At 42.6% G+C, this 25,778-nt stretch overlaps 2 long non-coding RNA genes across 4 annotated transcripts in view; both read right to left on the bottom strand.

The window, feature by feature from the left end:
• Positions 1-1,447: 1,447 nt before the first annotated feature.
• The window catches only part of LOC144340524 (uncharacterized), a 49,858-nt gene continuing 25,527 nt past the window's right edge, over positions 1,448-25,778 (bottom strand). For 2 of the 3 annotated variants that reach the window (XR_013416727.1, XR_013416726.1), the window contains 2 exons: positions 19,744-19,859; positions 14,395-18,571 (listed from right to left, as the gene is read on the bottom strand). This is a non-coding gene — a long non-coding RNA (uncharacterized LOC144340524). Of the gene's footprint in view, positions 13,115-14,041; positions 18,572-19,743; positions 19,860-25,778 lie in introns of those variants that run through there. The other variant, XR_013416725.1, reaches the window with a different exon arrangement.
• Positions 22,096-25,345, bottom strand: LOC144340535 (uncharacterized). The gene is made up of 2 exons (XR_013416741.1): positions 24,863-25,345; positions 22,096-24,727 (listed from the first exon to the last, which is right to left on the bottom strand). It is a non-coding gene; the product is annotated as an uncharacterized LOC144340535 (long non-coding RNA).

Raw genomic sequence — 25,778 nt, 5'->3', positions numbered from 1 at the left:
AACTTTTTGTTGTTTCTAATTTTATCTGATTTTACTATGTCTTGAAAAGTTGTTGTAGTTATTATTTTTGATTGGTTTATTATTTATTCTTTCTACTTACCACAGTTACAATGTTATCATACTTTGGGTTTTTCTGTGTACTTTTACTCTTAACAGTGAGTTTTGTACCTTTAGATGATTTCTTGTTGCTCATTAATATCCTTTTCTTTCTGACCAAAGTACTATCTTAAGCATTTCTTATGGGACCAGTCCAGTGTTGATGAAATTCCTCAGCTTTAGTTTGTCCGGGAAAGTCTTTATTTATTCTTCATGTTTGAAGGATATTTTTCCTGGATATACTACTCTAGGGTAAAAGGTTTTTTCCCTTCAGCACTTTAACACATGTCATGTCACTCTCTCCTAGTTTGTAAGGTTTCGACTGAAAAATATGCTGCCAGATGTACTGGAGCTCCATTGTATGTTATCTGTTTCTTTTCGCTTGCTGCTTTTAGGATCCTTTCTTTACCCTTGACCTTTGGGAGTTTGATTATTAAATGTCTTGAGGTAATCTTTGGGTTAAATTGACCTGGTGTTCTATAACTTTCTTGTACTTGGATATAGATATCTTTCTCTAGATTTAGGAAGTTCTGTGTTATTATCCCTTTCAATAAACTTTCTATTCCTATCTCTTTCTCTATCTCCTCTTTAAGGCCAATAACTCCTAGATTTGCCCTTAAGAAGCTGTTTTCTAGATCCTATAGGTATGCATCATTGTTTTTTTATTTTTTGTCTCTGCTGAATGTGTATTTTTCCCTTTTCTTTATTTGACTGTGTATTTTCTTTTCTTTTCTTTTTTTTTTTTTTTTTTTTTTTGAGATGGAGTCTCACTCCTTTGCCAGGCTGGAGTGCAATGGCATGATCTTGGCTCACCACAACCTCCACCTCCCAGGTTCAAGCACTTCTCCTGCCTCGGTCTCCCAGGTAGCTGGGATTACAGGCATGCACCACCATGCCTGGCTAATTTTGTATTTTTAGTAGAGAAAGGGTTTCTTCATGTTGGTCAGGCTGGTCTCAAACTGCTGACCTCAGGTGATCCGCTTGCCTCAGCCTCTGAAAATGTTGGAGTTACAGGTGTGAGGTGAGCCACTGCGCCTGGCTTTGTTATTGTTAATAGTGCTGCAATGAACATACACTTGCATGTGTCTTTATGGTAGAGTGATTTATATTCCTTTAGGTAAATACCCAGTAATGGAATTGGTAGGTCAAATGGTAGTTCTATTTTTAGTTCTTTGAGGAGTCGCCACACTGCTTTCCACAGTGCTTGAACTAATTTACACTCCTAACAACAGTGTATGTGTTCCTTTTCTCCATAACCTCACCAGCATCTATTATTTTTTTACTTTTTCATAGCCATCCTTACTGGCATGAGATGATGTCTCATTATGGTTTTGATTTTGCATTTCTCTTATGATCAGTGATAATTGAGTTTTTTATATGCTAATTGGCTGCATGTATGTCTTCTTTGAAAAGCGTCTGTTCATGTCCTTTGCCCATTTTTTAATGGAGTGGGGTTTTTTTTCCTGTAACTGTGTTTAAATTCTTTATAGATGCTAGATATTAGTCCCTTGTCAGATGCAGTTTGCAAAACTATTCTCTCATTCTGTAGATTGTCTGCCCTGTTGATTGTTTCTTTTGCTGTGGAGAAGCTCTTAAATCTGATTTGTCAATATTTGCTTTTGTTACGATTGCTTTTGTTGTCTTCATCATGAAATCTTTGCCAGATCCTATGTCCAGAATGGCATTGCCTAAGTTATCTACAGAATTTTTATAATTTTGGGTTTCAACTCTTTAAACCATCTTAAGTTAATTTTTGTACATGGTAAAAGAAAGGGGTGGGGTCCAGTTACGATCTTCTGCATATGGCCAACCAGTTATCCCAGCACCATTTATTGAATAGGGAGCCCTTTCCCCATTGCTTGTTTTTGTCAACTTTGTTGAAGATCAGATGGCTGTAGGTTTGCTGCCTTATTTCTGGGCTTTCTATTCTGTCCCATTGGTCTGTGTGTCTGCTTTTGTATCAGTACCATGCTGTTTTGGTCACAGTAGCCTTGTAGTTTGAAGTTAGGTAATGTGATGCCTCCACCTTTGTTCTTTTTGCCTAGGATTGCCTTGACTATTCAGGCTCTTTGGTTCTATATGAATTTTAAAAGTTTTCTCTAGTTCTGTGAAAAATGTAATTGATAGTTTGATAGGAATAGCATTGAATCTATAAACTGCTTTCGGTAGTATGACCACTTTAATGATGTTGATTCTTCCTAGCCATGAGCATGGGAAGTTTTTACATTTGTTTGCATCATCTCTGATTTCTTTGAGCAGTGTTTGTGATTCTCATTGTAGAGATCCTTTACTTCCTTAGTTAGCTGTAGTCCTAGGTATTTTATTCTTTTTGTGGCAATTATGAATGGGATTGTGCTCCTGATTTGGCTCTTGGCTTGGCTATTGTATATAGGAATGTTAGTGATTTTTGTACATTGATTTTGTCTCCTGAAACTTTGCTGAAATTGTTTATCAGCTGAAGGACCTTTTGGGCTGAGGCTATGGGGTTTTCTAGATACAGAATCATGTTGTCTGCAAACAAGGATAGTTTGACTTCCTTTCTTCCTATTTGGATGCCTTTTATTATTTTTGTTGCCTGACTGCTGTGATCAGGACTTTCAACACTATATTGAATAGGAGTGGTGAGAAAGGGCTTCCTTATCTTGTGCTTTTCAAGGGGAATGCTTGTAGCTTTTGCCCATTCAGTTTTGCCCATTCAGTATGATGTTGGCTGTGAGTTTGTTATAGTTGGCACTTATTATTCTGAGTTATGTTCCTTCAACACCTAGTTTATGGGGAATTTTTAACATGAAGTGATGTTGAATTTTATTGAAAGGCTTTTTTGCATCTATTGACGTAATCATATAGTTTTTGCTTTTAGTTCTGTTTATGAATCACATTTATTGATTTGGGTCTACTGAACCAATCTCGCATTGTGATAATGCCTACTTAATTGTGGTGGATTCGCTTTTTGATATGTTGCTGGATTCAGTTTCCAAGTATTTTGTTGAAGATTTTTCCATCAATGTTCATCAAGGATATTGATCTGAAGTTGTCTTTTTTTGTTGTTGTTGTTATGTCTCTGCTAGATTTTGGTATCAGGATAATGCTGGCTCATGGAATTAATTAGGGAGGAGTCCCTCCTCCTCAATTTTTGGGAATAGTTCCAGTAGGAATGGTACCAGCTCTTCTTTGTACATCTGGTAGAATTGGGCTGTGAATCTATCTGGTGCTGGGAATTTTTTTTTTTTCTTTTTTTTTGGTTGGTAAGCTATTTGTTACTGATTCTATTTTGGAGCTCATTATTGGTCTGTTCAGGAAATCAGTTTCTTCCTAGTTCAGTCTTGGGAAGGTGTATATGTCCAGGAATGTATCCATCTCTTCTAAATTTTCTAGTTTGTGTACAGATACGTGTTCATAGTAGTCTTTAATGGTTATTTGTATTTCTGTAGGGTCAGTGGTAATATCTTCTTAGTCATTTCTAATTGTGTTATTTGGATATTTTCTTATTAGTGTAGCTAGTGGCCTACCTTGTTAATTTTTAAAAATACAACTCCTGGATTTGTGGATCTTTTTAATGTTTTTTCATGTCTCGGTCTCCAGTTTAGTTCTGATTTTGATTATTTATTATCTTCTGCTAGCTTTGGGTTGGTGTACTCTTGCTTCTCTAGTTCTTTTAGTTGTGATGTTAGGTTGATAATTTGAGATCTTTCTAACTTTGTGGTGTGGGCGTTTAGTGCTATAAATTTTCTTATTAATGCTGCCTGAGAGTCCTTTTTCTTACGTTAGTCTGTTGTTAAAGCTCTTGACTGTATTTTTTATCTCATTCACTGAACTTCTTTAACTGTAAGATCTGAATTTTTTTCTTTAATATTTTATCTTTTTTCTATGTTGCCCAGGCTGGTCTTAACCTCCTGGCTCTAGTTATCCTCCCACCTTGGTCTCCCAAAGTGTTGGGAGCACAGGCATGATTACCCAGGCTTCTTTGGTTCTTTTATGATATCCACCCTTTGTTGGATTTCTTATTCAGATCATGAATTGTTTTTCTGGTTTTGTTGAAGTTGTCTATTTGTATTCTCCTGTATCTAGTTGAGTTTCCTTAAAATTATTATTTTGAATTTATTTTCAGAGAGTTCATAAATTTTCACTTATTTTGGATTGGCTACTAAAAAATTATTGTTTTAGTGTTATCATATTTCCTCGTTTTTCATGTTTTTGCATTGTTATCTGTGCATCTTCTGGAACAGTCTCTCCTTCCAGTTGTGTAGAGTAGCTTTCATGCAGAAAACGTTTCACCTGGAGATGGGTTTGAAGTGTCAGTTGGGTAGGATGTGTTGGCCTTGTTCTGGGTGGATGTAGTAATGTAAACTCTGTGTAGTTTATTTAGCTGCATTCAACATGGGAGAGGTCTCTGAGTGCCTCAGTGGCTTGGGCTGCAGAGGTCTGTGGGGCCGTGCAAACTTAAGTGCTCCTCCCCTGAGAGTGGGGCAGCTGGATGATCTATGCTGTGGGAGAAGTACAAGTTTGTTCAGCCTGTGTGTGATTATAATTAAACCACGTAACCATTAAACAAAAAGAGGTTGGCAGATTCTCTGGTCCATGAGAAAAATCATAGAGAACATTAACTATTAGTACAGCTGGCCTTCTTTTCATTTCCTCACCTTTATTACCAATATTACCAGAAATTGTGGACTACCTTTCTAGGATCATAATTTTGATTTGTATTACTAGGGTTCAGCACCAAATCCTCGACTTCAGGTCTGTATCTCCTTATAATCTCTGCATCCCTTCCTACAGCACTGTGGGAATCTATGCAGTAGGTTGTTCTCAAGGTCACTTTTGTGGTAGGCAGACACAAAGATGGCCCCCAAAGGGCCTCATCTCCTGGTATTTGTGGCCTTATGTAATCCTTAGCCTTGGAGTATAAGCTGGACCTAATGTAATGGTTATAATAAATAGAATATGGTAAGTATTCTAATTATGATGGAATATGTATTTTGGAGACATCAGGGGTCAAATGTGTCAGGTTACTGTCCAAGCCACGCTGGGAAAGCATAGACACCCCACGAAACTGATGGCAAATGGCCCTGTATTCCTTTTTTTGACCTGAGGGGTTGTTCCTCTCAGCCTCAGCCTCCACAGTCCTTGCTGTGATGCAGATTCAGAAGTAACCAATCCCAAGAAAGGACTCACACTGTATAGAGGATAGGGAAAACTATCATTTTATTAACCACCAAAATTAGGAGTCAGAATGCTTCCACCCACTGCACCCTGGGTTGCAGTTTTACCAATTGCCAAGTACCGTGAGAGAACAAACACCCAAACAGCTATATGAAGCAGGTTTATTACACACAGATAGGCAGCAAGGGACAACAGAAGCCTAGAAGCACTATGAGCCAGTCCCGTCAGGTTCAAGAAGGTTGCCAATGATGGATGGAGTCTCAACTGCATGTGCCCTAATTGCACAACAGCTGAAGGTCCCCAAAAGGTAGCCTGACCAGGGTTATGTGCCTCAGGGGCATTGTGAATCACTGAAAAAAGCTTTGAAGGACTTCCTGCTTCCACAGGAGAGAGGAACAAAAGCCCAGGCTGTCCCAGGCAGTTCCTCCCTAACTCAAAATGTTGCATTCCCTAGGAGGGACAGGAACAAAGTCTGGGCTGTTTCAGGTAGTTCCTGTGCATCTCAGGATATTTACTGCATTTCCAGCACATTCTAAAGTTATTCTTGAGAACTGCAAGCAAGAATGAAGGAGAACTGTGTCAGTCCATGACCTCCTAAAGAAGTGCCCTGCATCTGTCATCAGATAGCAGCAGCAGCAGGAGGAAGATAAGGAGAGGCAGTGAGTCTGATTCGGCTGGGATGAATGAGGGATCTGGTGGTAAAGAGGAAAGGAAGTGAAGAAACAGAGACACAAATCTAACACCTGGTACGTACAAATACTCCCCCAGGGAATCCTCCATGGCCAGAAAAATGGGGAAAATAACAGTCTCCAATCTCGCTGTGCTGTCCCCTGTGCCCCAGCTTTCCCTTACTTCAACTCAGAATAAATATCCCAGGGAGCCCCGAGTGGCAAACACTGTCAGTATGTCTTTGCTCATCTCCAGAACAGATTATCACAGCTCCTTACTCCCCGCAAGTCCTAATCTCTCTATTCTTATTAGATAGGATATTAATTCAGTTGTGTGCAGCAGCAACCCAGATGGTCAAATAGGAAAGTAGTGTGTATGTCTCCCATGACAGTGAGGCAGACAGTCCAGGGCCACTAGGGCATCTGCATTATGAAGTTGTCTAGGCATAAGGGCTCCTTTGGCCTTCCTTCTCTGCTATTATAATTAGAAGGGTATTGCCCTTATTAGCATGACTTGGAGCACCCAAGACCATGTCTATGGTCCTTGAGGAAGGCAGGGAAAGCTGGGAAGGAGAAAAAGGCCCGGACCTTTAAGGGTAAAACCTACAATTTCACATCTGCTTCATCTTATTGGCCAAAACTTAGCACTAGCCTCAAGAAAGGCTGTAGAATACAGCTTTTAATCAGGGCGGCTGAGTGCCCAGATAACTCCATTGATGATATAGTTTATATATTTGTCCCTTCCAAATCTCATGTTGATGTGTGATCCCCAGGGTTGGAGGTGGGGCCTAGTGGGAAGTGTCTGGGTCATGAGGGTGTATCCTCATGAATGGCTGGGTGCCCTCCTCATGAATATGAGTGAGTTCTCACTCTATTAGTTACTGCGAGATTTGACTGTTAAAAAGAGCCTGGCTCCACCTCCTCTCTTTTGCTCACTCTATTGCCATGTAACACATCTGCTCCCTGTTTGCCTTCCACTCTGATTGAGAGCTTTGTGAGGCCCTCAACAGAAACAGATGCTGGTGCCATGCGTTGTGTCAGCCTGCAGAACTGTGAGCCAAATAAACATCTTTTAAAAATAAATTACCCAGTCTCAGGTATTTCTGCATAGCAATGCAAAACACCAGTGGTGTGCTACCAGTGGTGTGGAATAAGGATAATTTTTGCTATAATTTGCAAATTTTAAAAAATCAGGGGCAATAGAATTATCAATATCTTGTCATTATCACTATCTTTTTATCTATCATTATCAGTATCTTAAACAGAACCAGATTTGGATGTTAAAAATTGAATAATCTCAAAACATATCATTAAGTGAACATAAAGGTGCAGATTCAGTGTGGTAAAATATCTGGGAAAAAAGGGAAACCACCATCTATAATACTGTAGAAACTGGTAACCGTGGTTGTGTCCAGGCAGGGAATTTGGAAAAGCTGTTGGTGGGATAGAGGATGGAATTTACTTTTCACTGTATACATATTTTTATTACACTAAGTTTTTAAACTTTGTGCATCTAATAGATATTCAAAAATAACTTTGAGGATGGGCACTGTGGCTCCTGCCTGTAATCCCAGCACTTTAGGAGGCCAAGGGATGCTGATCGCTTGAACCCAGAGTTTGAGACCAGCCAGGGCAACATGATGAAACCCTGTCTCTACAAAAAACTATGAAAATTAGCCGGGCATGGTGGTGTGCACCTGTAGTCCCACCTATTTGGGAGGCTGAGGGCAGGAGGGTCGCCTGAGCCCAGGGAGGTTGTGGCTGCAGTGAGCTCTGATTGTGCCACTGCACTACAGCCTGGGCAACAGAGTGAGACCTTGTCTCAAAATAATAATTTTGAATTACAAAGTTGATTTAGTGATGGTGGTTCTTTAGAGATGCAGGAGGTCTGAAAAGTAACAGGGAGAAATATTAAAAGAGCGTGCCCTCCCAGGTTCACAGAGAACTCAAGAGGAGCCTTTCCAGTAACATGTTTGATTTTTGTATCCAGGGATTTGCTTTCATAAACGAAGCACACATCTGCAGGTCATCTGGTCCAACTCAGGACCTGGGTTAAAATGACCTCAGTGTTGGTCCAACCTGTGCAAGACACTGTCCAGGGAAGAGGCCTGGCTACCCGCTTTTCTTGGGGTCTCTGACCCCACTTCTGTCTTGCTAGATGACTGTCTTCTTCCCTCTTTGCTTGCAAGTTTTGATGGAGCAGAAAGGCTCATATGGCAGGGAACTGAGGTCAGCCTCTGGCCACCAGGCCATTAAGACTGAGGATGTCAGTCTAACAGTCGTCAAGGAACTTAATCCTTCCAATAATCACCTAAGCCTGGAAGTGGATCCTTCCCCAGTTCAGCCTTCAGGTAGAAACCAGCCATGGCAGATATTCTGATTAAAGCCTTGTAAGAAACTCTATGCAGAGGAAGCAGCACAGCTATGCCTGGGTTTCTAACCTACAGAAAATGTGAGATAATACACATTACTATAAGCTGCTACATTGGTAATTTCTTACATAGCAATAAGTAACTGAAAAAACATTTCACAGCTTTCACTGAGTTAAGTGACCCTTAGGGCCAGTTAGAACTTCTCTCATCCCTTCCCTATGGCAGCCCTTATCTTTCTCCTAGGTTGACAACCCGCTTTCTCTTTACCAGTGTAAACGTCAAGTTCTCTTACTATCTCAGTTGCTCTCCTCTCACATCATCCAGGAGACCCCACTAGGAAGTGGCAGGAAGAATGGAGGAACTGGCAGCAGGGGCTTGGCTAGACTCCCCATCACGGTTCATTCTGTAATGCCAGTATTACCAGGGGTTCAGTTGGAAGAAGAGAAGGGGCCAGCAGGGATTGGAAGGAGATGAGTGAACACCCGAAGGCTCTCAGGCCCACATGGGCTGTGTTCTCAGACTATGAAATAAAAGGTGATGAATAGACTTTGCATGGCCACTGCTGGTCTTTACCCTTCAGCATTCTGGATAGTGCACCTCATATACCGTGATGCAAACACATTGACTCCAGGGCAGATATAACCCATCCTTTCCCCACCTGCAGCAAGAACACCCCATCAGCCTATGGGTCACCTTTTTTTTTTTTTTTTTTTTGAGATGGAGTCTCGCTCTGTTGCCCAGGCTGGAGTGCAGTGGCACAATCTCAGCTCACTGCAATCTCTGCCTCCCAGGTTCAAGCGATTCTTCTGCCCCAGCCTCCTGAGTAGCTGGAACTACAGGTGCATGCCACCACACCCAGCTAATTTTTGTATTTTTAGTAGGGACGGGGTTTCACCATATTTGGCCAGGCTGGTCTTGAACTCCTGACCTCATGATCTGCCCACCTCAGCCTCCCAAATTCCTGGGATTACAGGCATGACCCACCACACCTGGCTGACTATGGGTCACTTTGACACAGGATTTTTCTCAGCCACTTGCCAGTCCAAGACCTCTGAGGCTGGTGATTCCCCACCCCCCACCCCAGGCCTCACTAGGGTGGGGGTCACCACAGGAGACGCCCCATTTACTCAGCCCATTGGGCCACGCCTGGCTTGCACTCCAGCGTGGATCCTGTGGCCGCCACAACTGTGTGCTCAGCCCCTGATGGGAGGGAGTGTCTGAGCAAGCAAGTGCACAACCCAGCCAGCCATTCCAAGCTCCGGCACAGGAGTGGGCTCTGTGTGGGGCTTGCAGCTGGATCCCCCTGACGTCCAGGTGAGGGGGTACATACAGGGTGGTGCCCAGGCAGTGGTGCCTGCAACTCTGAAGCCCCCAAGGAGGTGTTACGGCATGCTAATTAGCTCTTTTAGTCCCACTCATTAACAGCTCTGTCAGCTCTGTTGCCACTTCCCATCATAAGGGGTGGCTGCCCTCAGCGGGCAGAGGGCCACAGTGGGTTCCCAGTTCTTGTCCCCTGTCCAAGAAGAATGAGGTTACACTGACAGTTGTAGGGTGAAGAGGGTAAAGAATAGCTTTATTGAGTGATGAAACAGCCATCAGCAGAGAGGGGATGCGAGGGTGGTTTCTTACCCCAACCTGAAGGCCGGGGAGTCCCTCTGTGTATCTGAATCTTGGGCTTTTATAGGCACAGGTAGCACTGCATAGGGCATCATTCAATTGGCTTAAAAGCATTATTCAGAAAGAATCAATTGGGAAAAAGTGGGCAAACAGGAACAGAAATTCTCACTTTGAGTTGTGGGTTTCATACAGAACAAGCAGCCCAGTGTTCAGGCTTCAGGCTGTTTTTGGCTTGAAGGTGCGATTTCACTGGGCACCTGCCCCTATCTGCCTAGGGATTTGCCTCCTGCCACTATCAACTTCAAGCCCCTCAGCTCCCTGTAGTTGCCCTCATGAGGACTGTGGCAAATGCAGTAGACTCCAGTTCAGTCTCTGTGCCTGGAGAAGAAAGGGAAGCTGCTCAGAGCCCACCGGAGGTGACTCATAGGTGGCCAGTGGACAAATATGGGGGTCAGCAGGACAGCATGGTTACTTGGGCTCAGCAGTCAGACTGTTTCCTTAGAATCATGAATCAGCCCACTGAGAGTCAACGAATCTCCTACTGACCTCAGTTTCCTTGTCTGAAAAATGGGGTTGAAAGTTGTCCCTATGTCATGGGGCTCTTGTGAAGTTTAAATGATTTAATTCCTGTAAATCCCTTAGGAAAGTGACTGACACTTTTATTAATGCAGAATTCTGTAAAAGGGAGGGACCCATCCATTTAGCTCCTGTTTCCTTATTCCAAGTGTGAAGAGGACCAGCTCTCCCCAACACTTCTCCTGACCCCCCTTCCATGCCTGCAGGTGGAGCGCTGTTCTGCTCCTTACAACCCACAGGGTGGGGGCAACCAAGAAAAGGCCAGGGTGGTGCCAGTATGAGGAAGTCACAGAGCAATACACACAAACACACCCACACATGCTATGCTTATATACATCAATGTGCACATACATATACAAAAACCCATACATGCTTATAAACACACACATATATACAAATCTACATACATACAGATGCGTATACCTTATACATCTACATGTACACACAGAGACACATGCACATTACACACTCCCTTCAGATTTGCCATTTCAAGCACTGGCTTATTCCCACTTAATCTCTTATAAGCAACTTAGGAATCTGAAAGAGAAGGACCTGAGAATTTTTGTCCCATGAGAAACAGACCCATTTCCCCAGGACTCTGGGAGTTCCTGAGCCTCATGTAGCCCTGTGCCTGAAAGCTCAGGGAGGAGCAGAAAAAATGCTCACTCAGATCCAGGTCCTAGTGTCAGGGGCAGCCACAGGAACTGACTTTCCCTGGGTATTGAGGATCTGGGAGTCCAGGTCTCCTTCTTCCAACCAAACCTGTGGCTGCTCAACCTCCCCTCCATAGCCAGGGGCCCCTTCCAGGCTTTGCTGCATAGCAGGAGTCTCCACAGGGGCTCCAGAAGGAAAAGGGGCAGAAGTTTAACCCCTTCGGCTGAGGCACCCGTAGGTGAGAATAAGAAAACCCAGAGTAACATTCTGCATCTGAACTCTTGTTCCTCCAGAACACAGCTCCTGTAACCACAGCCCCAGTGATCACAGCTCCAGCAACCACAACGCCAGTGACTACAGGTCAGTGGTTACTTGTGGCTGGGAAATATTCCCCTGATAGGGATGGTGGGCTCAGAAGTTGGCTCTCAGAAAGGAAGGATAGGTGAGGGGTGCTGACCCCCCAGCCTCAGCCCTAACTCTGCTGAAAATCTCCAGAAGGGCCCCTCCTCTCCTTTCCCTGAGAAGTGGCTCTCTGCCTACATCCATCTCCTTACCCCATCTCAGGGTGAGGAGCCCCTCGTGCTGTACATGGCATGTTTATCTTTGCTATTCTCCAGAAGGCACCACCACAGCCACTCCCTTCTAGAAGGTTCCATCTCCTGCAGGCCTGGTGTCCACAAGCTCTATGGTCCCTCTTCATTATGTTACCAGGTCAGTGTGATTTCCACAGGGCCCAGAACCCTAGAGTTCATCTGTGCACCGGGAGGCTCTGTGGAAGAGAAAGCAGAAAGGGCCCAGGCACAGGCCTGTTGAATGGTATCTACTCCAATGACAAAGGCAAAGGCACCATAACTCTTGATGCTTTGGCTGCTGCCAGGGCAAGGCAGGCAGCATGCCTGAAGGAACACATTCTCCTTCAGAGTTAAGAACCTCTTCAAAATTTCTCTTATCAAGCCACCAGTCAGTGTTTCTAGATAAATGTTAGTTACTGAGATTTATAGCTGCCGGATCTCCAGTGGGAAAGGTCAGAAGTGTGAGAAACCTTTAAGAGTCCATAAAAAAAAGCCCAGTGGTCTCCTGGAAGCAGTTCCATCTCATCAAACACTTTAAAAAATGGGGCAGGTAGCACTGCCCAAGGGACGCAAGATGGGAAGCTCCCCAAATCCACATCTCTTGCTTGTGGGGGAGCCATCCTCAGCACATCGGCCCTACCCAACCAACAGTAGATACCAACATCCCTATGATGGATGAGCTATGGGGAAGTCCCCCCAATCTGGAGAATTGGCCCCCAGTGGGGACTTGGGGAGGGCTGAGTTGGGGAGCTGTGGGAGGTCATCACCAGTGGGGCTCAAGCTTTCCCCTCCAAGCTCCAAGGATCTCCGCAGCCACAGGATGCATTCCTTCTCCACTTAGATCTTGTCTCTCTGTGAAGTACCCATTCGCCTTCCATTTCTACTTGGTGTAGAATGTAGGGGGCAATGAATGAGACTGCGTATTGCAGAGGGTCCACGTCCAAGCACAGGCAGTTGTAACTGTAGTAGCCACACCACCAGTACCTGTGGTTCCTGCCAGCCCCTCCATTGCCCAGGCCAGGCAGTGTCAGTCTGGCAGACGCACCCCCAAGGACTCTCCCTCATGGTGTCTGCTCCTCTACCCCACCCTTCTGCTCTCACAGCTGCTCCTTAGGTGACATTCACACTTAAGACAAAGTTGTCTGGTCCCCTGATTATGATCTCCTTTACTTGCTGTCAGCTGTGCCTGGGAAGTGGTCTATGCTTAGTTCCAGGATACAATGAAAAAGCACTGGACGGGCAGGTACAGTCTTGGGCTTTACCATGAACTGTGTTGTTCGGGCAAGTTGTCTAACCTCCACAGCTCTGTTCATCTTGTATATATGGGTCGGGGGGGTGAAGACTATGAGCCCACAGGTCTGCTTCTTTGCTCACTGTAACAGATTCTAAGTGCAAATCCCTGAAACAGGATCACAGTACACCACATTAACATAAGAGGGTACATTATGCACAGTACAGCTTTCCTTGAGGTTCTACAGAATGCAAACCTTAAGTACCAACCCTCTGCTGAAAAATCCTCTAATGAATTTCAAGGTTAAATATAAACTGTGGAATTGTTCTGCCTAGAGTAGTCACACCCTCCTCTGGGGTCCCACAGTTCACAGGCTCAAAACTCCTGATCCAACAGTTACACGCTGCACCAACTTTCAGACTCTCTCTCCTAGTAGGCAGTGAGCCCCTAGAAGGCAGGGACTATGTAACAATGGCCTGGCAATTTTGTTGAATAGCTGCTCCTGTCAGGATCAGCTCATAAAAAGCCAAGCACTGCTCAGCTTTTATTATGCCTCTCACTGATTTATACCTTCATTTGGCATTCAAGAACTTGTTCCAATAGTGCCAAACAGTTGGGAGATATTTACTAAAAATTATTGAACTGCAGTCTATCCTCTGAATCCACTGTGCTCAATCCCACCACACACCCTGCTGCTTCCTAACTTCTAGCTGCTTGGAATGTCTTTCTTTCATTTTCTTCATCCACTCAAATGGTACACATCCCTCAGGTTCCATGCAAAGTTCCATCTCATTCATGAAACTCCCTGACCACTGGGATATCTGGCCTATGAACTTCAGCAAACTATTTCTCTGCATTTCATTTGGCATTTGAGGAGGGACTGGTCTCTGACGTCTCTTGGTATGCCTCACAGAGTCAGTAAAGTGTTCCCAGACCTATGGGTACCACCCCATATTGTTAGCTCTTTGAGGATACACACTAGATTATACTTTTCTGGTTCTCCACCCTGAGCACCCAAAAGGCAGATGATAGGTACATCTCGGCTCCAAAAAGACTGCTGAACATGGAATGAATTAATGTCACACAGAAACTGACCTGGTGACCAGTCTGGGCCAGTTCACTCACATGACTGTAGGGGCTGGCAAGTACATAATTTTCAGGTTAGACTGGCAGGCTGGAGATCCAGGGAAGAGCTGACGCTGCAGCCTGAGGTCACAGGTAGCAGTGTTGCTGGGTTGCTGCACATTCTTTACTGTGAGATTTAGAAAAACTGTCAATTTATCATTATCCTAATAGTCAAAAATTTAGATAGCCTATTTGCTTTTCTTTTGTTCTTATTGTTGGTATGTTGTTATTCCTGTGAAAATCATAACTGTGCAGTGTTTTGATATCTATGAATTCAAAAACTTAAACAGAATATTAGGAACAGTAATAATAAAGTGACAAACTTTGGATACCTTTTTGTTTCTGAATATTGTAAACATGAATCTTCTGGATCTCAGAGGGAACAAGGAAGCAATGACATTAATAATGAATCATAATCTGGAACACCTGATATTGTACAAAAAGCATAACAACTGGAAATGCCTTTGCAACTGCATAAGTTAGTTCAAGGAAACAATTAATTTGCATTTCTAAAATTTAAAAAATCCCCAATAACTTCTGACAAAACTCACAGATGGCTTATTATTGCTAGCAATGTCAATACTGGATGCAAATCATGCTCAAAAGCTGTGTGAATAGCCAAAAGTGCTAAGCACATTCTGTCAGTGCTCATAATTCAAGGAAAACATTAGCAAAATTCAAAGAGAAAAACTTGAAAAATATTAAGAACAGCTTTCTACAATAAAGTATTTGAAAAAAGCAACACACTGGAAAAATGCCATCAGATGTTAGTATACAGTTTAGCCAAATGTGTAATTAAATACAGCATGTTACATCATTAAGTAGAAGCTTTTAAACAATTATACATAGTGCATTTTATCACAGTATAGATTAATGGTTCTGCTGGTTGCAAACCATATTCTACATAATAAGACAACTTTTGGAAAATTTATTAATCCAAGCAATAAATCATTATCAGTGAAGTGTCAACCATTTCACACAATGTATTTAAGTTTTAGTTCCTTAAATACTAAACATAAGACTTACAGGAAAATGGGTTTTTGTTGATCTGAGGAACTCAAACATACCAACCTTACTCATCAGTGCTGAAGAAAAATAGCTTTAATGTGAGATAGCTGTATGATGGTACAGATAGGGCCAGTATATGCAATGAAGAAAGTTCAGGGTTTCACCAAAATTTTAGCAAAATTTCAGGGTTTAAAAATCTAGAATATTATCGCAGAAGTCACATGACTGTCTCACATTTACTCTTCCTCGTGTCCTGATCCTGCTGACTTGTCCACATGGGCAACTAGGAAGCTGGCACAACTGTACTTCTTTGTTCACTTTGGTCACCACCATTAGCTCTGCTGTTGGGCTGCCCATGTGTAGGCAGATTTCATGAAAATATCAGGTTCCCTAAGCAACATGAACTGGGAGGCTCAGAGAGGGGAGATTTCCTTAGTCACTGACTTACTGAGGGATTGACTCAAGATTCCCAGGCACTAGACAAAAGTAGTCGGGAAAGGAATCATTTCCTGATTGCCTGTTGGGGAAAAAAGAAACTATTCTTTGGATAGAACCGTCTGGATGGACTCTAACACAGTAAAGTGAAGGCAGTGCATTCTTCTTCTCAGAAGGACGGCAGATGGAGCACCATGCATCCCCACAGAGGGGCTGTCCTGCGGTCCTTACAGGAGTTGCCAAGCTCCCAGAATCTCCTCCTGCTGCTGTCCCTACCCTGCCTGAAAGACGTGAGGAGGATGATGGGGAGGGAGGCAAACAGACTCGGGATAAGAGGAGTGAGTGCCCTGGTAAAACCAATTACTTAGTTAAACCTTTGGCCAAAACTCTAGGAAGGGAGGCACAAAATGGAACAGTGTTTGTTTGTTTTGCTTCTCTAGGTAAAGGTTTAACTTCAGCATGGGTAAAACTATTCTTTCCTTCTTTTTTCTCTCCCAGAGTTCTCACCACCTCCTCCCAGGCTAAACCCTTCATGTTGCAGGAGACAGAGAATCCCAGGTAAGACCTGGACTTTTTCTCCCCGCTCCCTTCCTTCCTTTTTTCACCGTGTGTGTTCAGGATAAATTATCTTGGTTTTGTTTCTGGAGGGAAAAGGGCAGAGGCCCTGACTTCAATCTCAATCACATTTCTACACACAGTACCTGAAGAGACAGAATAGCAGAGGGGTGGGAACAATTAACATTGCTCTATAGGCTTTAGAATGGAGAAAACATAATGCCCACTCTTTCTTCTTTTACCCAAATCCAACTTCAGTTTTCTCTCCAACTCTCTAAAACCACCACCAATACTATTATCATATCATGTGTAGTACTTGGGGGGTGGTGAAAGGCTGAGTGTGAATCATGTTCAGATAGCAGGATGTTAAACGAAATAGTTCCTCACATCAATGTCCGAAGTCATCCTTGGTCACAATAAAAGAGAATAGAGAGAAAAAAGTATGATTATTGTATTAGATAGTGGGGTTGCAGGGTTTTTTTATTTTTATTTTAAAAATTATTTTGTTATGATGATATCAATTTTTTAAGAAATAAAAGAATGGAAAAAGTTGATGGGATTTCATAATGCAAAGAAAAAAGCAAAACAAAAAACAACAAAAAGCAAACAAAATAAAAATTTATATGTAATACCAAATTTAATCCCTTCGTAACTCTGTGAAGTGGGTCAGTACTGATGGGTCAGCTTAACTAACAGATACTAGGAATAGATCCAAAAATAACCAGCCATGATCGTATAGCTTGTGGAACCCAAGTTCTGTGACACTCAGCCCAGTGTTCCACGTACAATGGCAACCTAAGCGAGGAGGGGGCCTCAGAGATGAGGTGGCCGACCCTTGCAATGTTGATATTCTCCAGCTTTCTCAGAGCAAGTGGCTGAATCTCTTTCGTGACAGACAACTCACCACCTACCAAAGCAGCCCATTTTATTAAGTCTAATTTTTAAAAAAGATCCTTATGATGAGCACAATTCTGTCTCTCTCATACTCTATGGAAACGACCAATTTCTAACCTCTATGTCACCAAGAGTAAGTATAAATCTTCACATAATAGCCCTCCAAATATGTGAAATCTCTATAGTCGTAGTCAGGTATATTGCATCAAAATAAATGGCTATTTTCTGCAGGAGGGTTGGTCCAAATGTCCTAGCCCACCATTACTAGAAACAAGAAGTCCTCCCTATTTTTTGAATAACTATATTTATTTGCTCAAATCATACTTATTAGGGGCCTGCTATCTGCCATGCAGTGGGGATGCAGCAATACACACGTCAAATAGATATGCATTTGGAGTGTGGAAGTGGGTGCCCACCCTAGTCGGGGAGCATCTCAGGATGTCCTCCTTGAGGAGATGACATGGCAACTGAGCCCAGAGGACAACAGGAGTTGACAGGGAAGAGTATTTCCTAGAGGGAGAAGCTGGAGGCAGCTGTAGTGAGGTGCTGATGGGTTCTGGCCACCACCTGGACCACCTAGATTTGATGTTTCTCCACCCCCACTTAGTTGTGTGACCCTGGACAAGTTCCTCACCCACTGCGTGCTTTAGAACCCTCACTGTGAAACAGGAGATGTGACAGGAATGTTGTGAGGATTGTTTGAGTGAATACATATGAAGGACTTAGGACAAGCCTGGCACATTGTTAATGCTCAATCAATGTTTGCTCTCGCGACTGGAGGGAAACAAGGTAGCAGGCAGGAGCGGGGAGTGTGCAGACAGTTCCTGCTAAGCCTTGTAAGTCATTCATGGCCCAGCACTGTAACCAGAGAAGTGAGGATGAGACTTCCACTTTGAGAAAGGCCTCTCTGGCCGCAGCATGTAGAGGAATGGGAGGGGATTAAAATGTGTGTGCATGGACTAGGTGGGAGGTAACTGCAGGGCCAGCATCTGTGGCACAGATTATCTCTCTTCATCCTGAACCCCTCCCTCTTCCTGTCTTGAATCCTTTTCCCATTCCTGACCACATCCTCCACCTGTCAGAAAGTCACAGGTGTTAAGGAAGAGATTTCTGAGCACACTTTGGACAGAAGTCATGATGATGGGGCCCATGACTAGGAACCTGCTGGGAGAGGTGGCCTGCAGTGTGTCTGGAGTACACGGGGGACCCTGGGAGCATCTTCTGTGGCCATGGCCCAGGCAGGCCTGCATCACTTGGTGCTGTACCACTATCAGATCCACCACGGGAGCCATGTGCTGTCCATTCCACAAGGAGCTCTTTCAACAGGGAGACGTCAGGCCCAACTGGATTCTAGCCACCTTGGTCTCCAGTCTCCTACTCTCAAGCCCATGAGTGACAATCCAGCACAGGAAATTTGGTTCTGTGAGCAGCATCTATTGGCAGGATGACCAGCAATTCTTGTGTGTGGTTTGCAAAGATCTTACGGAGCACAAATGTTACGTAGTGCTGCAGAAGAACAATGCTAGGTTCCACAAGTCGTCTGTCCTTTTGTTGTCTTGTCTACACCACAGAACCTTTGGTCGACTTGCCTTATTATTGGTTTCAGTCCTATTACAAAACAACAACAACAACAAATTATTGTATTCTAAACACAGTTCTAAATGCAACAATAGTTTATCTTTTAATCCTGTATTATACAGTTTACAATTACTTGCAAATGCATAGTACCTCACTCCAAAAAACCTCAGGCATCCAGGCATCACAATTTCTCTCTCTGCATGACATAGAAACTTCCATGTCACTAGAGGATTTCACAATCCATATACAAATCCCCTGAAGACTTCTAGGTGTAAAGAAGCATCACTGGACACAACATTGAAAATGGCAATAGGCCAGGCATGGTGGCTCATGCCTGTAATCCCAGAACTTTGGGAGGCTGAGGCGGGAGGATCACCTGAGGTCAGGAGTTTGAGACTAGCCTGGCCAACATGGTGAAACCCCGTTTCTACTAAAAATACAAAAATTAGGGGTGGTGGTGCATGCCTGTAGTCCCAGCTACCAGGGATGATGAGGCAGGAGAACTGCTTGAACCCTGGAGGCAGAGGTTGCAGTGAGCCAAGATCGCACCACTGCATTCCAGCCTGGGCAACAGAGTGAGACTCTGTCTCAAAAAAAAACAGGCAACAAAAGCCCTGGATAGATAGGGTTTTTTTTTTTAGGTGAGCTATAACATCTGGGCAAATAAAAACACTATGTTATTCCTAGAAAAATGATAGAAATCTAACTTAACCTTGTCAACATGGGGATTCATTATGTTATTCAGCAAACTAAAGGAACAGTAAGAATGTAACTGCATCTCAGGTACAACTAGAACCAGGGATTTGAATGCAACTAAGACTCCCCACCTTTTATTTTCTCTTCTCTAGATTAGCCCAATTTTTTACACATTTCCTGTATGAACTATAACTATAGCCATTTCTAGATTAATATCTCTTATCAGCAAAGCAAGACAGAGTTATTCTCTGGTCATGAAGAAGAGAATTCCAGAAAAGAGCTCTGAGTCAAAGGCCAAAATCCTGGCATATCTGGTGCTGTGCAGAGCTGAGAGACTGGCTGAAGAGTGTGTCAGCAGTAAGCTATCCTAGGCATAGGGCCTGACCTAGAAATCAAAAACCCTAATGTAGCAGTATTGCATCATCTATAGCCTAGATTATGCTGCAATGATATACAACTCCCATATCTCACTGGTATAAACCAACAAGGTTTCTTTTTCATGCTACCTGTTCATCAGGAGTTGCTGAGGGGGTCACTTGGAGTCACTTGGAGATCCAGGCTTGCCAAGCAGCCACTGTTTTCAGCACCAGCTATTGCCCTGCTAGTGGGCAAAGAGAGAGCTCTGGAAGAACATAAACCAGCAGTTAAATTCCCAGTCCAGAAGAAATACACATCACCCCTGCTAATACCTCATTACAGGGCACAGATGATGACAATAATGACCTCTCAGGCTTAAGGACCCTTCAACTCTGAGAGAGGATATCTAGTGGTCACTCAGTTACTATCCTGTCTTTCCCTCAGGTGGAAGTGGGTGTGGTTTCCAACACCCCTAGCTATGTCCCCTGTCCATGACAAAATCTTTGTAATCAAAAGTTTGAAGTATTTTGGAGTTCACAAGGGTATTTGTTTAAGACTCTTGCTCTCGCTTCTACCTGACAAGAGAGAATTTGTATAGACTATTAGACATGTGACTATTTTTTTAAAGCACTAGGTATTTGGGGCAGGTCAACATGTTTCCCTATCAGAAATCACTCATAGATATGTTCTTTGAGGTCATGAATTCTATGAAATAAAAATAAAGAAAGTTATTGAGCCTCCCTTGGGTGCCAGCACCATGCTCAGTACTTTCCTTTTTTTCAGTATACTCACATTACTGATTATCCTTCATTTTAGTTATGATCAAAGCAAGAGTTGAAGGAATGTCCTTGGTTTAAGGCTACACCCTAGGAGGCAGAGTCAGAATTTAAATCCAGCTTTCTTTCATTTGAAAGACTGTGCTCTGTGCTGGACCACACTGTACAGTTTTTAAAGTGATCTAACGACGACAGCATCCATCAGTGAACTTTGAGTTTACCAAACAGGAAATTGCTTTTAATGGGTTCATCTAATGGCAGGGCTAGCTCAAGGCGAAATTTTTTGCCTCTTCTCCCTCTTTTTCATTCGATACGATTCTGCTCTATCATCCAGGCTGGACTGCAGTGGCATGGTCACAGCTCACTGCAGCCTCAAACCCCTGGCTCAAGTGATCCTCCCTCCTCATCTTCCCGAGTACCTGGGACTATGGGCACATGCCAACACACCTGCTGTTTGAAATTTTTTGTAAGGATGGGGTCTATGTTCCCTAAGGTGGTCTCAAACTCCTGGCCTCAAGCAATCCTCCTGCCTCAATCTTCTGAAGTGCTGGGATTATAGGTATGAGCCACCATGCCCAGTCCCCTTCTCCCTCATTAAAAATATATTTTTAAATTTTTTTTCACTATTCAACTTCTATTTTAGGTTCAAGGGGTAGATGTGTAGGTTTGTTATATAGGTAAACTACAATGCCATAGGGGTTTTGTATACAGATAATTTTGTCGCCCAGGTCATCAGCATAATACCCAAAAGGTAGTTTTTCAGTCTTTACCCTCCTTTCGCCCTCCACCCTCAGGTAGGTCCTGGTGTCTATTGCTCCCTTATGTCCATGTGTACTCAATGTTTAGCTCCCATTTAAAAGTGACAACATACAGTATTTGGTTTTCTGTTCCTGCATTAATTGTCTTAAGATAATGGCCTCCAGCTCCATCCATGTTGCTGCAAAGGACATTATCTCATTCTTTATAGTTGTGTAGTATTCTATTCCATGGTGTATACACACATTTTCTTTCTTTTCTTTTTTCTTTTTTTTTTTTTTTTTTTTTTGAGACAGAGTCTCACCCTGTCGCCCAGGCTGGAGTGCAATGGCATGATTTTGGCTAACTGCAACCTCTGCTTCCTAGGTTCAAACGATTATCTTGCCTTGAGTAGCTGGGATTATAGGCGCCCGCCACCATGCCCAGCTAATTTTTGTATTTTTAGTAGAGACAAGGTTTCACCATGTTGGCCAGGCTGGTCTCAAACTCCTGACCTCGCCGAACTCCACCCGCCTCGGTCTCCCAAAGTGCTAGGATTACAGGCGTGAGCCACCACACTTGGGCTTGTAGGCTGATTCCATATCTTTGCCATTGTGAATAGTGCCACAGTAAACGTATATGTGCATGTGTCTTTATGTAGAACTATTTATATTCCTTTGGGTATAGTAAAGGGATTGCTGGGTTAAACGGTAGTTTTAAGTTACCTGAGAAATTTCCAGACTGCTTTCCACAATGGCTAAACTAATTTACATTCCTATTTGCAGTGTATAAGCATTCTCTTTTCTCCACAACCTCACCAGCATCAGTTAGTTTTTGACTTTTTTAATAATAGCCTTTCTGACTGGTGTGAGATGGTATCTCATTGTGGTTTTGGTTTGCATTCCCCTAATTAGTGATATTAAGCATTTTTTTTCTTATGTTTCTTTTGAAAAGTGTTCATGTCCTTTGCCCATTTTTTAATGGAGTTCCTTTTTGCTTACTAAGTTCCTTATAGATTCTGGTTATTAAACCTTTGTCAGATGCACAGTTTGCAGATATTTTCTCTCATTCTGTAGGCTGTTTACTCTGTTGACAGTTTCATTTTCTGTGCAGAAGCTCTTTAGTTTAATTAAGGCTTACTTGGCAATTTTTGGTTTTGTTGCAGTTGCTTTTGGAGTCTTCATCATGAAGTCTTTGCCAGGGCTGATGTTCAAAATGGTACTTGCTAGGTTTTCTTCTAGTTTTAGGTTTTTTCATAGTTTTAGGTTTTACATTTAAGCCTTTAATCCACTTTGAGTTGATTTTTATATATGGTGAAAGATAGGGGTTCAGTTTCATTCTTCTGCCTATGGCTATCCAGTTATCCCAGCACCATTTATTGAATAGGGAGTTCTTTCCCCATTGCTTGTTATTGTCAATTTTGTTGAACATCAGATGGTTTTAGGTATGTGGCTTTACTTCTGAGTTCTCTAACCTGTTCCATTAGTCTATGTGTCCGTTTCTGTACCAGTGCCATGCTGTCTTGCTTACTGTAACCTTATAATTTGAAGACAGGTAGTGTGATGCCTCCAGCTTTGTTCTTTTTGCTTAGGATTGCTTTGGCTATTTGAGCTCCTTCTTGGTTCCATATGAATTTTTGAATTTTTTTTCCTAACTCTGTGAAAAATGTCATTAGCAGTTTGAAAAGAGTAACACTGAATGTGTAAATTGCTTTGACCAGTATGGCGGTTTTAACGATATTAATTCTTCCTATCCAGGAGCATGGAATATTTTTTCCATTTGTTTGTGTAATCTGATTTCTTTGTGCAGTGTCTTGTAAAATTCTCATTGTAGAGATCGTTCACCTCTTCGGTTAGCTGTATTCCTAGGTATTTTATTCTTCTTGAGGCTACTGTGAATGAAACTGCATTCTTCACATGGTTCTCTGTTTAGATGTTACTGGTGTATAGAAATGCTACAGATTTTTGTAAACTGATTTTGTATCCTGAAACTCTGCTGACGTTCTTTTTCAGATCTAGAAGCCCTCGGGAAGAGACCATGGAGTTTTCTAGGTATAGAATCATTATCTGTGAAGAGAGATAATTTGACTTCCTCCCCTCCTATCTGGATGCCTTTTCTTTCTTTCTCTCACCTGACTGCTCCGAACAGAACTTCCAGTACTATGTTGAATAGTAGTGAGACTGGGTATCCTTGTCTTGTTCCAGTTCCTAAATAGAATGCTTCTAGCTTTTGCCAATTCAATATTATATTGGCTTTGGGTTTGTCAGAGATGGCTCTTATTATTTTGAGGACTGTAACTTCAAACCTAGTTTGTTGAGGGTTTTTAACATGAATCAATGTTGAATTTTACCAAAAGCCTTTTCTGCATCTACATGTGGTTTTTGTTTTTAGTTCTCTTTATGTGATGAATCACATTTATTGATTTGGGTAGGTTGAGCAACTCTGCATTCCAGGGATAAAGCCTACTTGATCATGATGGATTAGCTTTTTGGTGTGCTGCTGGATTTCATTTGGTAGTATTTTGTTGAGGATTTTTGCACATATGTTCATCAGGGTTATTGGTCTGAAGTTCTTTTCTTCTGTTGTGTCTCTGCCAGGTTCTGGTATTGGAATGATGCTGGCCTCATAGACTGAGTTAGGGAGGCGTCCCTCTTTCTCAATTTTTTTGGAATAGTTTCAGTAGGAATGATACCAGCTCCTCTTTACATGTCTGGTAGAATTTGGCTCTGAATCCATCTGGTCCAGGACTTTTTCTGGTTAGTAGGCTTTTTATTACTGACTCAATTTTTGGAACTTGTTATTGGTCTGTTCGGGGTTTCAATTTCTGGTTCGATCTTGGGAGGTTGTATGTTCCCAGGAATTTATCCATTCTTCTGGGTTTTCTAGTTTGTGTGCATAGAGGTGTTCATAATAGTCTCCAAGCGTTTTTTGTATTTTTGTGTGGTCAGTGACAACATCCCCTTTGTCATTCCTGATTGTGTTTATTTGGATTTTCTCGCCCCTCTGTTTATTAGTCTAGTTAGTGGCCTATCAACTTTATTTATTCTTTCAAAGAACCAACTTTTGCTTTCTTTGATCTTTTGTATGGTTTTTCTCATCTCCATTTTGTTCAGTTCAGCTCTGATTTTGGGTATTCTCTTCTGCTGGCTTTGGGGTTGGTTTGCTCTTGTTTACTTAGTTCCTCTACATGTGATGTTAGGTTGAGATCTATCTTTTTGATGTGGGCATTTGGCACTATTGTTTTCCCTTAACACTGCTTTAGCTGTGTCCCAAAGATTCTGGTATGTTTTTATCTTTGTCTTCATTAGTTGTTAACAATTACTTAATTTCTGCCTTAATTTCTCTTTGTTTACCCAAAAGTCATTCAGGAGTAGATTAATTTCCACTTAATTATATGGTTTTGAGAGATCTTCTTGGTGTTTATTTTTATGGCACTGTGACCCAGGAGTGTGGTTGGTATTTCAGGTTTTGTTTTTGTTTTTTGAGATGAGTCTCACTCTGTCAACCAGGCTGGAGTGCAATGGCATGATCTCAGCTCATTGCAACCTCCTCCTCCCAGGTTCAAGTAATTCTCGTGACTCAGCCTCCCGAGTAGCTGGGATTACAGGCACATGCCACCATGCTTGGCTAAGTTTTATATTTTTCAGTAGAGATGGGTTTTCACCATGTTGGCCAGGCTGGTCTCGAACTCTTGACCTCAAGTGATTTGCCCACCTCAGCCTTTCAAAGTGTTGGGATTACACGTGTGAGCCACCACACCCGGCTGGTATTTCAGGTTTCTTGAATTTGTTGAGAATTGCCTTCTGGCCAAGAAAGCAATTGTGGTCAGTTTTAAGAGTATGTACCACCATGAGCAGCTGAGAAGAATGTATATTCTGTTTTTGTTGGATACAGAGTGCTGTTTCTGGTTTTCCATTTGCTTGAAAGATCTTTCTCCATCCCCTTACTTTGAGGCTATTGGTGTCTCTGCACATGAGATGGGTCTCTTGAAGACATACAGTTGGGTCTTGCTGCTTTGTCCGACTTGCCACTCTCTGCCTATTAATTGAGGCATTTAGCTCATTTACATTCAAGGTTAATATTGATAGGTGCAGATGTGATCCTATCATCATGTTGTTAGTTGGCTGCTACGTAGACTTCATTGTTCATTTGCCTTATAGTGTCAGTGGTCTATGTACTCAAGTGTATTTTTATGACGGCCAGTATTGGTCTGTACATCTCAGGGTGGCTTAAAGCACTAGGAGAAAACATGCAGAACAGCCCAAGGTGAAGCTCATTTGGCAGCTGAGAGTGAGTTCACACCTTGTACTCTAAAATGAGGAGGTGCTCTTTTCTTCCCACTCTAATTAAAGAAGACTGAGAAACCCTTCAGCACTTCACTGCCCCCTCCCCCCCACCCCCACCCCACTACCGCCACCAACTTTGTGGTAGGTTCCTGGCACTTGAGCTCTCCACAGGCCCAGGAGAAAACAGCTTTCTTGAGGTCCTAAGGATACCTGATAATCATTCTCAGAGTTAATGGAATCTTCTGTATTTTCTGTGGATTTTGATTATCAACTTTTTTTTCTAACTTCTATGAGATTAGAGAATTGAAAGGCTGTCATATCACTGGAACTCAGTCAAAATGTGGTGTCTTCTCCAATATTGTCCAACTAGAAGATGTGGGAATCCCA

Source organism: Macaca mulatta, chromosome 4, assembly GCF_049350105.2.
Source record: "Macaca mulatta isolate MMU2019108-1 chromosome 4, T2T-MMU8v2.0, whole genome shotgun sequence".
In the NCBI taxonomy this organism is placed as follows: domain Eukaryota; kingdom Metazoa; phylum Chordata; class Mammalia; order Primates; family Cercopithecidae; genus Macaca; species Macaca mulatta.
This window is presented reverse-complemented; position numbering and strand designations above follow the sequence as displayed.